Here is a 13,503-nt window from a genome sequence, read left to right on the forward strand (position 1 = left end):
ATACTTAGACACAAAAACAACAATTCTTCATCTCCATAAGAACCTAATCTGTCTGGACTTATTGTACTAATAATAATTTCCTCCAAATCCACTCTCAACTTGCTTACATCTATAGCTTTTAGGTGGCGTTTCTTTTTCTCTAATCTTTTTGCTTATTCTTCTAGATCTTCAGGTTAAAATCCAGTAGAATTTCCTTTCACTGGGGTAACAGTTGCTACTTTCCTCCTTGTATTTGTGGGTTAAATTCTTTTTGGGGTTTCGGTCACGGTCTCAAGATTTGGGAGATATAATTATGAAAATTTAAATCACTCTCACTAATTTGATCTTCCAACATCTCTATCTCTTTTCTCACACCATTCTGTGTAACTGTCACATTTTGTGGTTTTGGTGCACCACTTTTGTCACCATACAATGGAATAACAGGACGATCAGTTACTGGTACTATCAATGCTTCAGCATTCAAACCTAACTGATTTATTTTCTGAATTATCTCTTCTTTTGTTTTATTCAATACATCCCTTTCCTTTTCCTGTGACGCTCGGATGACTGTTGGATCATATAGAACTTGATGAACCAATGGAGTTCCCATCATAGGGGCGCTTGGAGTTGTATCTCTAGCACTTTCTTGATAAGGTGGAGGTCTTTTGACTAGAAAATCTTCCAACAACTCATCATCAGATTCATCACATCCTATCCCTGTCACACCTATGTGTTTCTTTTTTTCCTTACATTTACTTCCTTCTTGATCCTCAGCCATTAATACTGGATATAAACCTTCCGTTACTACAGTTCTTCTCCATCTTTTCATTTGATCTCCTCGGGTGTCAAATGGATATCTGGGTGAAAATCCTCTATTTATTCTTCTGCCTCCTCTGTTTTTCTCTTGTTCAAATGCCTCAACTTCCCATTCTTCCAAAGCCTCATACTGTGTTAACCTAGGATTTGGTTCTAACAAATTCATCCTGTTTCTCAAATTCTGAAGAATCCTTGCATTAAATGTACCATGTTCTGGAAAAGCCAAGACACCACCATCTTTCGTATACTCCACCCAATTTTACAACCATACACACATATGATATCCACTTACCATCATCATATAGGAAGCTGGTGTATTAGGAGGTGGCATAAGAATTCCCTCTATAGTTACTATGAGCTTGTCCTTCCTAAAGAAATTCTTGATCTTATTAATCAATTTAGTTCTCTCGCTCTTGTGACTTATCTAATTTACTTGATAAAATCCCCAAAACTCTTCTGTGTTTTCACGAAACTTGTTAGTTAACACTCGTCCTATGCCAGCGCGACTCACACCAACAGTCCAATTAGGTCTCACTATGTTTCTTTTTCCACAACCAATACTAGCACGGTTCTTATCTACTGATCAATCAAGGCTTACAACACACCCACTCATCTGACCAATGCCAGCGCGGCTCTTTGTGATGTCAGTATTGCTCCTACTACTGACCCTCCCTTTACAATCTGGACTTTTCACACGCCCGCAGTTTCAACCAATACCAGCGTGGCTCTCTGTGACGTCAGTATAACTCCTGCTACTGACCCTGCCTTAACAAGGTAATACAACAATGTATTTTCTTAACTTTTCTTTATACTTTTCTGTTAGTAACAACATAAAAACAGCGCTACTCTGTCTGCTCCGCTAAACCAAAGATAGTTTCTCCACTCGCTTCAAATAGAAAATTCTTCCTTTCACTATGAGTAAAAAACACTGTTTACCCTTCACTTAAGCTCAGGGAGGACCTGTTACTCCTCTAGAAATACTCCTCCTTTGGGTAAGGCCAAAGTTTCACAGGCGGGCCCTTTGCTGTCACTCACACTCTACTCTTATACGATATAGTCCCTAATATAACACCTACAGCCCTGCGTAGCTTTTAGGTATAATGACAACAGACAAGTAACCTTCTGCAGTGTGATTTCCTTACCTCGCACTTCTAAATTCCATTCCCGGGATTCCCAGGTATATCTGTACCTGTACTTCCAGACAACATAGAACACAACACTAACTCTTGGTGTTAAACATATAGTTAATATTCTGAAATCAATATTCTCCGGCTGCTTCCCTTAACGTGGTCCTGGACATATTTCAGGTGTTTGGTAGATGTGCCGGTTTTTCAATAAGCTGGACTAAATCAGTGCTTTACATCCTCTATGGCAAGTGGCCTGTACTCCCGTAGGCTTGTCAATTGAAGGAAGCCAAGGATGGCTTTAAAAACCTGGGGATCTGGGTCTCTAAAGGCCTGTCCAGATTCAATGATCGTAATCTCCTGCCGCCTCTGGAGCATCTTAAATCAGATGTCCTACATTGGAAGTCACTTCCATTGTCCCTCCTGGGGCATGCAGCCCTATTTAAAATGATGTCACTTCCCAGATTCTTATATGCGCTACAAAACACTCCACATCCAGTTGGCTCCGCGTATTATAGAGACCTCGATGGTATCTTGTAGGCTTGTTGTGGGAGGGTAAACCACCTTGTATTGCAACACACAAACACATGCCGGGATGGTTTGATGGGGGTATTGGAATCCCGGATATAAAAAAATACTACTGGGCATCACACCTCGCCGCCATCAACCAATGTATGTATAGGCCGCAGGGTGACCCGGCCTTTCAGATTGACAGGTGGCTCCTCCTGAGGGGAAGCTTTGAGGGAGCTCTTTATATGCGATCGTTGAAGCCTGCTCTGACTGGCCCGACAGGACATGCGGTACACGTGTGGAAAGCGGCTACCAAAAGCTTGGGTTGGGAGGGTTGACTCACACAGGCCACACCACTCTGGCATAGTGAGCACCTGGGCAGACTGGTTCGTTCAAAGGGCTTCGATTGCTGGGACCTAACAGGTTTATCTAAGGTGGGTGACTTGTGGAAGGTGGGTGGGGTGGTCCCATTTTCAGTGCTGCAGCAAGAATACGAATTAGCCCAGCCTGAACACTTCAGGTATCTCCAAATCAGACATGCCTTGCTTGCGGTCCTTCCTCAGGGTAGTACACTCCCTGAGTCCTCCCTGCTCGAAGACATGGTTCTAGATGGCGACCTACCAGAAAAGGCCATATCACTTATTTACAAAAAGTCAAGTAACAACATGATAGATCCCCTGATTATTTTGAAGGCTAAGTGGGACCACGACGTGGCGGGACTGGACTATGAGGAATGGCTGGCAGCGGTGGCCTCCCCTCGGGAGGTGGCCATCTAGTCCAGACTCCGCCTGGTGCAGCTAAGACTTAACCATAGATCCTATTTGTCTGGACTCCTGCTGGTCACCATGAGGTACGGTTCAGATGGAGGCTGTGCTAGAAACTGTGGGCTGGACAGCACCTTCATCCACATCCTGTGGGAATGTACCTTTATCCATAAATATTGGGAGGCGGTGGTGCGCCTGATGGGGGAGGTGTTGGGGCAGCAGATTGTCTGCAATATAAAATTGGCTCTCCTGAATGTGTGGGGCCCCACTGACCTGAATTCCAGGAAGCAAATGTAGGTTACTTTGGGGCTGATGGTGGCGAAAAGGAACATTGCAAGACTGTGGAGGGCTCAGAGCCCACCAAACATTGTAGACTGGGGCAAGGATATGGACTGGTGTACGGTCACGGAAAAGTCGATATATGAAGCTAGGGGGTGCCCGAATAAATGGACGCAAATATGGGGGCAATGGAATGTTCACAGGGGTTAGATTTGTGAGCCGCCGAGATCGAGAGAGGATATTCTCACCGAGACCTAACTGCGTTTAACAGTAAATTGTCACTTCTATTCTGAATTAATTATGCTTTCATGTATCACTCGCAATGTAACAATTATAATTCCTACCTGTGTACAACTTGAATGCTCATGTGTCATGCCTTGTTTTTAATAAAAAAGAATTATAAAAAGAATTATAAAAAAAATCAATATTCAATAACCAATAATCACCAAACTAATCAATAATAACCATTGCTCTGCTACCAGAAAAACTGATCCAGCGAAAAGCCAGGGATGATCACATCACAATCTAATGAAAAATTCAATGGGCCCATATACACATTCAAGTTTCATGGCTGTTTCGCTGGGGGTCAAGTTTTGTAATTCACTTTGATCTTGATTAGTTAACTCACTGGAGATTCAGTTTTATTCCTGAAAATATTTATTCAATGTCTAACTAATCTTCACAGATCAACACTCTTCCTTTGGTCGATGGACTAATTAGTTGAGTAGTTGATGGTGATATGAACAATCAACTAACTTACAGATCTTAGTGAAATAACCACAGACGCTGGGTAAGATTCAATAAAGTTTATCTAAATCTCAGTCATACATGAACGCTCATTAATACAAATTCACAGTGCAAACACCATCAAATTTTCATGGGAGAGAAAAATTCATTTAGCAATATACATTCAATTCACAGACTCATTCAACAAGTCGATGCATTAAGAATGAATAGATGAAGAGACAAAAGGCATAATAAATCATACATTTGCAAAGGTATGCAAATTTGAGACAGAATAATAATTATCCAATGGTGATAACGGAAAACCAACTTTCTGACCAAAAAGGGCTGGTGGAGGTCTGATTAAGAACCAGAAGACAAAGGCTATAGGACAGGTTCAGGACAGGATAATACTTACTAAACTTCTCTACAGACCCGCACCGCACCGGGGCATATCCCTCACTTACACTCTCTCCCTCCTCGATATTGTTCCAGAATCTTCAAGCTAATCAAGTGTCTTTCAGAGGTGAATCTTCCCAGTCTGTTCTCTCCTTCCTCAGAAGCAGTAGTTCTTGCCTCTGTCTCTCTCTCTCTCTCTCTCTCTCTCTCTCTCTCTCAGCAAAGTAGATCTCTCCAACACGCCTGACTAACTATTACATTTTAAGTCACTCCAGTTATAGTCTTTATTTCTGCATGTCCCACCCTCAAAAGTTACAAATCTTGATGAAATACAAACTCTGATTGGGCAGGGACAGGGGAGTTGTCATCACCTCACGCTGACATGTTTAATTTCTTAATAAACTCTTTTGTCTAACAAACCCTTCCCCTTTAGTTAATTTATTATTCTGTCTCATTTCCTTTCTCATATATTTAATGTTGCAAATCAGACATCTCTTGTATGATGTTTAACAGTCGAGAAGAGGTTTCACACAGCTGTTGTCCTTGACTCTTGGCAGTCTGTCAGCGACACGGTCAGCGGTCACATGATGATTCCACTACGCAGGCTTAGCTTTCCTCCCTTTTCGTCACCATCTTTTTCTCTTGCATGTAACAACATGCCCAAACATATACTATTAATAAAAGAATCATAAACAGATGTTAATTTCTCAAATATGTGATTTTCACTGTTCACCACCCACTTCTACTCTATCCCATGTTATTTTCTCCTTCGTTAAGCAAAAGCATTAGCAGCAATAGCTCTCTTTAAATTCAGGCAAGCATATGCCAGGCATGCGGTTATCCAAGACCTAATGTTAGTAATTTCTGTGCATGCGTGAGAATTTTCCCTCTCAAAACGGGTTAGTCATGTTACTATCTTCGTAGTTCTAATTCGCACATGCGCAAATGCGTTTTCCAGTTTAAAGCGGGTTTTAGTTGCGTTGCATTCTATTTTTATTAATTAAGCATGCGTAAAGCTCTTTTCCCCATATGTAAATGTTGCGTGTATATATTAATTTCGTTTTCCCTACTATTTCTAACATTTAGTACTGTTAATGAGGGATTTCTCCGAGCAAGTTTTGTTTTCTTGAATCCTTGCTCCATCAGACTTAAGATGAACTTAATGCTGAACAAGCACCGACAATGCCAATAAATCTGGATTATGAATGAAAGCTCCTTTGTGCCATTGATAGGTAGGCACTCAGAGAGTTAGCATAATTGTGCCCTGAGACTCACCTTTGCACTCAATCAGTCAGAAAACTTTATTTCGCATCAGTTAAAATGCATGAAGATACAATAAAATGAACACACTTTTTGATACTCGATCAGCATTACTAAAATCCATACATGTATCATAAAATTGCAGTTAATAAAATGACAGATATAATGCTACGAAAGAGTGAGGACAAGCTGGATCGTGGTGATGGACTAACTTCCGGTTCCGGGTGACGAGCAGAGCAGGCGGGTGGACGACTAAGCGGATATCGGACAAGGGACAGCGAGTTCCGAGGAGGCGAGGTCGGTGTGTGATGTGTGGCGTGCAGCGGTATCGGAGAGCGGTGAGTGGCGGCGCACCATGGACTTGCCAGCGCCTGCCAGCACTGCCTTGCACGTTATTGTCCTGTCCTTTCCTGATATTGCTGATATTACAGTGCTATCTCAGTGTGGCCAAAGAGAAGGGGCTATCTCCACATTGCACTGCACAGTACTGCATTGTACCCCGACTTTGTGTCAGCCAGCTTCCCTTCTCATGCCTTTCATGCCCGTGATGGAAAGGAAACTATTTCGTGGACCCAGTATTAGTGCTAAACGTTTGTATTCTGCACTCTTTGGCCCCTGTTATTATTATTTATTTTTCGAAAGCTCCCCCCTCTGTTTGTCTGCTAGCTAGCAAAACAAAAAAATATATTCAGTGATTTTCCGTCCAGTGTGCCGCACAACCTTTGACCGCTGGAGAGTGTGCCGCTGCCCGCGTCCCACGCAGAGGGACATCAGCAGGGCAGCCTTCTAGTGGCCGCCCGTACCTGGCCACGCGTATTGCCTGCCGTCCGCACCACGCTACTACGACCGGGGCCCCTCAGCGTCGTTGTGCTCTTCGGGATACCAACATACTTTCGGTGAGTCTTGCTAACCTCTCCCACCCCGGCCCTGTCCCTGGGCATGACCAGGTGTATGGGGCCCTGTGGCCCGGATGGCCATGGGTGTGGGGGGCGCAAGCGGTGCCCCGCGTCCCTGTGAGGCGATGCAGGCGGGGTTAGGGGCATCTTCGTGGTGCGATTGCGGTGTGGCAGGCTATGGGGGCGGTCCAGAATAAGGTTGGGGCGGCAGGTTGCGAGTGGGTCGGTTCGGCCACGTGCGTTTTCCGTGTCGTTGTCCGGGTGCTTGGAACCACCCCATCCCGCGCGGCCATCTTGCCTTGGGTTCCTCCGGTATCAAGGCTCTCACGGGAAAAGGGTTCGAGTTCCGCAAACGATGTCAAAGGACAGAAAGTAGCAATATTTAACCCTTGGTTACTTGGGCGGGTTTCTAATTATCACAATGGCACTAGCGGCCTATGGAGAATACGGTCTCTCCTCTACATCGTGTTTGAATGTCCGGGGCTCATCTGGGGCTGGAAGGAATATTGGTTACCAGGGCGCGAGTTGGGACGCCGCCGGGCCGCAGGGAGGCCTTGAGGGAGGGGTGGGCTCCTCCGCCACAGGGCCGGCCGCGGGGGGGTTGCTTTTATCTTGGACCGGGGCAGTTCTTCGGCAAGTAGCGTAAATTGTTAGGCGATGCCGGGCAAAGTGATGGTGCAGGCGCGGGTAGCCGAAGTACATGCTCGTGGCCTCCGCACGAACAGAGCAGTAATTAGCGCTCCGGGTCTCTTGGCTCCGCCCAGACAGACCTGCATCCCATCTGTTGCCGCCCGCTCAGACGGAGTTCGGTACTCTTTGGGGTAATCGTGACTTTGTTCCAGCCCACGCAAAATCCAGCCCACGCAAAATCCTAGTTAATATCGTGCGTGCTGGCCCAGCGCTAGTCATGGCCGGCCGGCCAACTCAGGCTTATCGATCCCCAGCCCCGCGGGCTCGCCCCCCCCCCACCCCCGCCGCCAACTTCCAGCGCTTGCAGGCAGCTCTCGATGGTAGCAGGGGGGGTCTACACGGGAGAGCCACAGTGGGGGGCGGGATTCATGCAGCGCCCCTCCCCCCCCCACGCTGGCAGTGTAAAGCGCGCGCGAACCTGACTCGGTGCTCCATTATGTCGAAGTAGGTAAAGAATCCTCGAGCCTGCTAGCGCACCAGGGCACTTTTTAGCGTTCGAAGAGAACCGTGGGGAACGTTGAAGTGTGCCGCTTGGTGACCGAAGTCCATCGTCGGCATGGGGCTGTGTTCGCATGCACAGGCTTCTGCTTACTTTATGCATCTCGTGCAGAGGGTTTCTTGGATATTCCAGGGCAGGGGGCTGGGCCGCTGTGTAGGTCATTTAATTTTCCATCCAGGCGTGTGCGTGGAAAACTCGGTGAATCAAATACTTGTTTCTGCCACCAGGAGCTATAGCTCAATGGTAAGTCTGGTGCCCCGGGTTATCAATGCTCTCACAGGACAAGGGTGCGGGTCCCCCAAAATGCTGTCGAAGTGTCATAAGATGGCGCAATTTCAAACTTTTTTCTGGTGTGCCTCTCGTGGGCCACAGGTTCAAACCGCACACATTACAGTGGTACAACATTATTTAAAATGCGGTACCATGAGATACATCCAAGTACAAATGTTAGATTTTAAATGCGCGCGATCGTGACGCAGCCTCATGGGTGGGACACAGGCCATGCTGCGCAAATGTGTGTTGGGTTAGCGACTATGTGGTTGATTGTGTATTTAGTCGCACTGTTTCTCCCATCGTTTTAACTCCGTTCCTCTCCCCACCTACAGATCCACTGAGGGACAGCCCGCAAACGTAGGAGCAGGGACCGAGGGAAAGGCGCAAGGGGGACGCGCGCTAGCAGTGACCACAGAGTAGAGCACCTCGCCATGGAGGATATCGGGACACCGGGTCCACTGTTCTCCCAGGAGACGTCGATCGAGGAGACGCAGTTGAGCGCACCGCAAGACGGGGTGTGGGCGGACTTTATGGCATTCGCCCGTGAGAAGGGCACGGCGTGGGCCCAAGGTTTTCTTGAGGCTCGCAGGCTGGAAGACTCGGGCGTGGTCTTAACCCCCCCCCAGCCGAGGGCGTCCAAGGCCCTTCGGGGTCAGAGCCCTGGAGGTCCACCCGGGTACGCAAGCCCACATCAAAAGACATGCCCGAGGCCCCGCCGGCCAAGAAACGACAAGTGACCGCACCGCGTACCGTCGTACCGGCCGTTGCAACACCGGCGGTGCATGACTCTGCCACAGGCATCACGGACATGGCCCAAATGGGCAAAGCCATGGACCACATGCTCAGCCTCATGTCCGTCTTTCAGAGCCGCTTGGACGCTTTATCTGCACCGCCACAGGTGCCCCCAGCGGCGGTGCCCGCGCCAGCCCAAGCACCCGTGCTCCAAGTTTGGGCTGGTCAGAGCACAGCCGTGGAACCTCGTAATGGTGAGCCTGGGGGAGCCCCGGGGTTCTCACTCTCAGGGAATGCTTGTCCCCCGCAAGTACTGCAGCGGGTGCACCCACGGCTGGCGCGTTGGTCTCCTCACCCCCCCACCTGCGAATGGTCCGGCCACCACCGCCGTTGCTCCCCAGCCTACGCCCACCGCGGCACCAGGGTGTGCTGTGCCAGTAGGGGAGGGCATGGGGCAGGTTCCCAGACCCCTTGTCACCCAGGCGCCATTGGCATCAGGCCGCTGCTCCCTGGCATGGTTGGTACCGCAGGCCGCTAAGGAAGGGATATGGAGGCGGGAGTACATAGACATACTAACACTACTGATGCACGGGTCGGCGGGGTGGACACTAGAAAGATGGGGCGTAAGGAAGAGGAAAGAGTCAGATATCAGCGATGGCCTGACAAGACAATTGAGAACTGGACGTCAGCATTCAACATATTGGCGGCGGTAGTAGTGCAGAAATTTCCTGAACAGAGCGAGGCCCTCATGCAATATGCCAGCACGATCCAAGAAGAGGCGAGGCTCTCTGGGGGGTTGGGCTGGTTCTATTACGACCAAGACTTCCGGAAAAGAATGGCCATATGCCCGGACCTGGGGTGGGATCAGAAGGAGATTCAACTTTGGGTAGAACACATGTGCCGACCCACACGGGATAGGAAGGATCAGGCATATAAAGGGCAAGGGGAGTCAGACGACAGGAAAAAGGACCAGTTTCCCAGGCGCCCCTTCAAGCAGTCTTTTCGTGGGGGCAGGGGGCGGGGGCAGAGGCAGGGCTCCAAGCGCTTCAATTCAGGCACATGCCGGCTTTATAACGGGGGCAACTGCACTTGGGGAAGGTCATGCAAATTCGCACACAGCTGCAGCAAGTGCGGCGCACAACACCCTGCGACTGCCTGCACCCCCAGCCAGGGCGCGCCACAGCCTTCCACACCCAACAGGACAGACACACAACGCCAATGAAACCACAAGGGACGGACCACCCCCCTCGCTAGGGCCCCCCACCACCACCACCACCCCCTGCGCTCCTGGGCCACCCGCACAGCGCCCCAGGCCCGCGAAGGGCCCTTCCCCCATCATCCTGGATAATTTCATCCCGCTCATTAGGCGCTATCCATTGGTGCAGGACAGGGCCCTACTAGCGGGTGGGTTCCTTGATGGCTTTAGGATTCCCTACAAGGGACCACTGGAGTCCAGGGACGCACGGAACCTGAAGTCAGCCAGGGATATGCCCGGGGTGGTGGACCAAAAGATACAAAAGGAGTTGTCAGCAGGGAGGGTGGCGGGGCCGTTCAACAGCCCTCCCCTGGATCATTTCTTGGTTTCACCGCTGGGGGTGGTACCGAAAAAACAGCAGGGTGCCTATCGCTTGATCCACCACCTATCGTACCCCGAGGGGAATTCTGTGAACCACTGGCTGGATGAGGGGATTTGTTCTGTGTCATACTGCTCCCTGGACATGGCCATTGACATGGTCCGGAGAGTAGGGAAGGGGGCGTGGCTGGCGAAGGCGGACATTGAGTCCGCATTCCGCCTGCTGCCGGTGCATCCAGCTAGCCAGCATCTGCTAGGTTTCAAGTGGGCGGGGCAGTTCTTCTATGATTGCTGCATGCCAATGGGTTGCGCAGTCTCCTGCGCCTACTTCGAAGCCTTCAGCTCGTTCCTTCAGTGGGCCTTGGGGGACCTTTATGGGATCACGCAGGTGACCCACTACCTGGATGACTTCTTGTTCTTTGGCCCGGCTGGGACAGACGAGTGTGCGGTAGGGCTGAGACGCTTTGAGGAGCTGGCAGAGTTACTAGGAGTTCCCCTTGCCCCAGGTAAGACCGAGGGGCCGGCACAGGTCTTGACCTTTTTGGGTGTGGAGCTAGACACGGTGAAAGGTGAATCGAGGCTTCCCGCTGAGAAGGTTCAGGGCTTGTTGCAGGACATCCAGGCGCTGCGGGGCAAGGACAAAGCGACCCTAGGGGCTGTCCAGAGCTTGGTGGGCAAGTTGAACTTTGCAGCTAGGGTGATTCCAGCAGGCAGGGTATTCTCAAGGAGGCTGGCAGGGGCCACGGCAAATGTAATACAGAAGCACCATTTTGTACGATTGACTGCAGGCTTGAAAGCGGATCTAGCAATGTGGGCAGAATTCCTCATTGGTTTCAATGGGACTGTGATTTGGAGGGCCCCGTGGATAGCCAGCCAGGAGCTTTGCTTGTTCTCAGATGCGTCTGGTAGGGAAGGTTTTGGCGTGATCCTGGGCGAAGAGTGGTGCGCTAAGAGGTGGCCTAATGCATGGCGTAAAAAGAAGGTGACTAAGAACATTGCAGTGTTGGAACTCTTTCCCATCCTTGTAGCGCTGCACCTATGGCGGGCCACCCTAAGCAACATGAAGGTAGTTTTCTGATCAGACAATATGGCGGTGGTGCACGCCATCAACGGTCTTACTGCCTCGTGCCCGCTAGTTCTAAGTCTGCTGAGGGAGTTAGTGAAAGAGGGGCTGCGCAGCAACATTGAGTTTAGGGCGCGGCACATCGCGGGTGTACGGAATGTGGCAGCTGACGCTCTTTCTCGCTTTCAGTGGCTCCGGTTTCGAGAGGCCTGGCCGCGGGCAAGGGCAGAGATGACACCATTCCCAGACCACCTTTGGCGCCTGCTTCGGTGGGGGAAAGACTGAGGAGGATGGGGGAGAGGTCCCTGGCGCCGGCAACGCAGAAGAAGTACGGCTCCCATTTAGCGACGTTCAGAGCAGTAGTGGAGGCGCAGGGTGGTCTAGCCTTGGGGAGCGAGGATCAGGTAGAGACCTTTGTGGTGTGGGCCAAGGAGAACGGCAAATCCCACTCATGGATATGTGGTCATCTGGCACGACGCCAAGCTGGATGGGGGTGTCGACCCAACGGGGTCTTCCAAGATTAGGGTGGCCCTGAAGGGCTGGGCCAGGGAGGAGGTTAGACAACCGGACACCAGGGCACCCATTGAATTCATGGATCTACAGCGCATCATGGACACTGTACCCCTGATTACTTTCTCCCCGTTCGAAGCAAGGCTCTTTTCAACGGCATTCTGCCTGGCATTTTTTGGCGCCTTCAGGGTTAGCGAGCTGGTGGCGAAATCCAAGGTTGACCTGTCTGGCACAGCGCTGGGTATCGCAGACGTGGCCCTTAATGTATCCCTGGAGCTCCGCATTCGCAAATCCAAGACAGACCAGGCGGGGAGGGGAAAGACAGTTGTTCTACAAGCCTTGGGGGACAACAGGTACTGCCCGGTCCACACTGTCAGGGAATACCTGGCCTTACGCCCAGCGGCCCCGGGCCCCTTCCTGATTCATGCGGATGGGTCCCCCCTCACCAGGTTTCAGTTTGATCGCATTCTGGGTGCCACCCTTGACAAGGGGGGCTTGTCTGGGAGTGGGCAAAGATTCTCCTCGCACTCCTTCCGAATTGGCGCTGCCACCTCAGCGGCCAAAGCCGGCCTGGGCCCAGAGGGTGTGAAGGGTGTGGGGCGCTGGGAGTCCGACTGTTTTAAGAGATATGTTCGACCTTGATGCTGCATGTACATTTCTGAGTTTTCCCACTTGAGTTTTCCTTTTCGGATGAACATATCTGAGCGTCTTTAAACTGTGTTCTACAACGGGTATCCCCCGCATAATTTGGTGTGCAAATAAAGATACAACTACCTAAAAGCTGCTTCATCGTTTCATTGACAGGTCACCAGGTTTGGTTGATGGGACACTCCTACATCACGAGGTTGGAACGCTGGGCAGCACACAGGAACTGGTCGCAGAGTTTTGTTAACACACAGTTCGTCTGGTTGGGCTCCCCGGGGATGAAATGGAGTGAAGCACGGGGCTCAATTGAACAGCATTTGGCGGCTGGGGGGGTACAGCCGTCGGTCATCATCTTGCACCTTGGGGGAAATGACCTTGTTTCCAGGGGAAGGAGGGCCCTGCTTATGTCCATGCAAACTGACCTGCCTGCCATTAGCCAGGTTGGGGGGTCATGCGAAGTGTGGTGGTCGGAGATTGTCCCCCGCAGGATTTGGAGGGGGGCCAGGTCTCCGGCAGCAGTAGATCGGTCACGCAGGAGGGTCAATAGGTCCATGCAAAAATTCATGGAGCTCAGGGGCATGGGCTTCATCAGACATGCATTGATCCAAGAGAAGGTGGAGGGATTCTACGAGCCGGATGGGGTCCACCTGTCCAGGGTAGGGATGGACATGTTCCTGCTGGACGTGCAAGAGGCGCTAGCAAGGGCAGGGCATCAGTAGCAGCTATGGAGGGAGGGGGGCTCTGGCAGCGACGGAAGCCTCCCCAGAG

This window comes from Triturus cristatus, chromosome 4_2 (assembly GCF_964204655.1).
Source record: "Triturus cristatus chromosome 4_2, aTriCri1.1, whole genome shotgun sequence".
In the NCBI taxonomy this organism is placed as follows: Eukaryota; Metazoa; Chordata; class Amphibia; order Caudata; family Salamandridae; genus Triturus; species Triturus cristatus.